Source organism: Halyomorpha halys, unplaced genomic scaffold, assembly GCF_000696795.3.
Source record: "Halyomorpha halys isolate HHAL.00 unplaced genomic scaffold, Hhal_1.1 Scaffold61.1, whole genome shotgun sequence".
Classification (NCBI taxonomy): domain Eukaryota; kingdom Metazoa; phylum Arthropoda; class Insecta; order Hemiptera; family Pentatomidae; genus Halyomorpha; species Halyomorpha halys.
The window spans coordinates 819884-823106 of NW_027110400.1; the positions used below are offsets into that span (position 1 = coordinate 819884).

Genomic DNA, 3223 nt, shown 5'->3' on the forward strand with positions numbered 1-3223 from the left:
TCATAAATAGAGAGTATTGGACAAATCCCTACAGTAATAACAAGGCAGAGCAAAGTGCGCTGAAATTTAGACAAGTGAGTGGACATAAAATGAGGCAAATCTACAACTTTTAAAAATCCCTAATGAATTAATTAATTAAGTACAGCTTTCTCTAAAGCTCTACAGGTACACTAATGCTTACATTTAAAGACCAATGATTTGTTAAGAAAAGAATTTTCCAAATATTGGTGAAGAAAATTACTTTTGTCCATGCGTAAGCGAGTAATAAGCTAAATTCAATAAAATTTATGCTAGAATATTCATAAAATAATCCCCAACTTGCCTCTAGTTGTTGGCCAATTAAAGTATAAATTGATCTACAAAGTGTTAGGAAAGAAACGTCTTAAACTATTTTAACCCTAGACATTTGTCCATGCTTTACGATATTTATTAAGTTATTTTCTATACACTAAATTAGATTGACTGAAAAAGTACAATAAATACCTAAAGGTTTTGAATATTAAAAGATTGAGTTTTGAACCAATGAAATAAAATTATTTCATTGGTTCAAAACTCAATCTTTATTTCATTTCCAAATACATTAATTGATTTGCCGCTTTCGAACTATACAAGTGTGTGTCAAGGAAAAAACATTAATGCAATGGAACAGATATAATATTACAATTTGAAGCAAAAAACAAATTTCATTCCTATCTTGTAACAGTGTAGAACTTTCTAACTGCAGTATTAAAAAATATTCTGTAGCAAAGAAGACAGTATAAATAGGATAAATGTTTTAGTCACTACATTATTTTTATATGCTTTCGTAAATAGAGAGTTACTTTAATCTGCTCTGAAATGTTTTGATAGAGGAATTATTTGCCTATGGCATGATAAAAGTTTTAAAAAAAAAATAAATAAATAAAAAATGAATAAATAAAAAAAAATTTAGAAAAATAATTAGCAAAAATCAAAATCAAAGAGGAGTTATAATTTATAAAGAAGGCGATGTGCTTTTAAAAATTCAAATACTAATGTGATTTTAGCTTCCACATCTGTGAGAGCTTCTGATAAATTTGGGGTCAGTCCTATCCTGTTTATTGTTGGCAAATAGTGAGTACATTCTTCAAAAATATGTCTAATCGTAAGAATGGACTGATAATATTTGCACGTTGGAGGTGGCAGTTTTCTGATCAGGTGAGAGTGCGTGAGGAGAGTATGACCTATTCTCAAGCGAGTTAGAGCAACTTCCTCCCTACGGCTGTTGCGGTAGGATGTTGACCATGGTTTTACTGATCGTTTTATTTCTTTTAATTTATTCGGAGAGCTTTCATCCCGCTTGGCCTGCTATTTTTCTAATATTTGTAATTTAAGGGGTGTACTGAATTCTGAAGGGGTAAGAACGGCGGTGCCTCGGCCAGGGAGTGTGAGTACCTCTCTGGCAGTTTGTTCGATTCAAAAATGTTTTTGCATTCATTATCATCACTATGTGTGTATCAAGTGTTTCGGATAGATAATATGAAGTATGTAATATGAAGGATAGATAAAAACTCCTAGTGAACTCAGATCCAATTCTGATCTTCGAATACCCTCTGTGTACTCCCTTTCAACCACCTAACGCAAATTCAGGCGATCAGACATTATTCTAAATCAAAAAAATCAAATGCTCACTACATTTTTAAAAGTAAATATTCAAAAACATTGGATATTTATCGAACTTTTTCAGCAATATAATTTCGTGTTTTGAAAAAAGTAGCATGCAGCATGGATCAACGTTAAAAGAATTTGAATCGTTTCTTCCTTTACATACAATCTGTCAAGGAAGATTTAGATCAATCTGAACTCCATTGTCATAAACCGTCAGGCGTTGTAATGAAATAAATTACCCTTTGCATCCATAATTTTAGTTAGATCCTATGATGTCAGTTTGCTTTGCAGCTGTCCATTGAACAACTAGATATTGTATTATGCACTTCAACACTAATGCCAGTTAATAAGCCCTTCTAATAGGCTTTATAGTTACAGTTTCCCGATTGAGCAAGTTTAGTTCCAAGTAGTAATTATGGCAATCAATGCTATTATTCTGCATTCGGCCATTATGCGTTACATTATTCCCCGAAATGCATAAACGTTATTTGACTCGATTCACTGTCACTCCACGACGCAAGGTACATATTCATATTAATTATTTACTTCTGTATGAAACTCTTGATCTATCCTCCGGACGCCTGGGCTTCAGATCTAATGCCCTTCGTCGACTAATCACTGTAATTAGACGAGTAACGATCGGGGATTGTGAGGAATCCCCCGCAGTCTCGTGTCACTTAAGGTAATTAACGACCAGTATGCAGGAGTCACAACGTATTTATAAGGATTAAAAGTCATGATTTAAGAATTAAACACTCTCCTTTTCTCATTCTGACTTTTCTAAAGATGGTTGGTTCTTTTATGTAGGGGCGCAAAACATTGTATTCACCAGTTCCAAGTATATTTATTGGATACATTTTTATAAGCTATCTGAAAGATAAAAAAAATATAAAAATAGTTAACATCCTTTGAAAAAATGATAAAATGTAAAAAGGAATAAAAAATTAAAAAATGAAAACAAGAATCTTTTGATGAAGTAGAGTCGAATGGGCATTAAAAATTGTATTTATTAATTAAAAAATAACCCAATTCCTTAACTTAGTAATATAAAATATAATATAATATAAATAAAAAAAATTTGGTGCGGTGCATACATCACAAAACTTTCACTTACTTCTCAATCTCGAATTAAAATATCCCTCGCACGTTACAGAAGAGATATTTCAAAATTATTCATTGTGGTAATACTTTTTCATACTAATTGTCGAAATGAATCAACTGAAATATTGACTAACTTCAATTTCTATAGTTTTCAGAAACGCACTTTTAATACTATTACGTGAGTGCACATGAACTGACGTTTTTTTTTTTACGTGCAAATATTTCTCTTTCGTTATGCTTTTGTTTTTCGGTATAACCTTTCCACATTTCAACAAAGATGATTTTCTCATAATTGTTTCTTTTTAGTGAGGAATTACACAGCATTATGTGGGCACAATAAATAAAATAGATTTTTGAAACTATTTACAATTTGTAGGGTAACAAATTAAAATCAATGCACATCATAAATAGAGAGTATTGGACAAATCCCTATAGTAATAACAAGGCAGAGCAAAGTGCGCTGAAATTTAGACAAGTGAGTGGACATAAAATGAGG

General features: G+C 31.6%; 1 protein-coding gene and 1 long non-coding RNA gene across 2 annotated transcripts in view; both read right to left on the reverse strand.

Annotated features, from left to right (window-relative positions):
- The window catches only part of LOC106692560 (ribonuclease P protein subunit p40), a 493269-nt gene that overhangs the window by 429938 nt on the left and 60108 nt on the right, over window positions 1-3223 (reverse strand). The gene's annotated exons all lie outside the window — the stretch shown is intronic.
- LOC136796048 (uncharacterized) overlaps window positions 2173-3223 on the reverse strand; it is a 4471-nt gene continuing 3420 nt past the window's right edge. Inside the window, exon 3 of the long non-coding RNA XR_010843743.1 lies at window positions 2173-2496. This is a non-coding gene — a long non-coding RNA (uncharacterized lncRNA). The remainder of the gene's footprint in view (window positions 2497-3223) is intronic.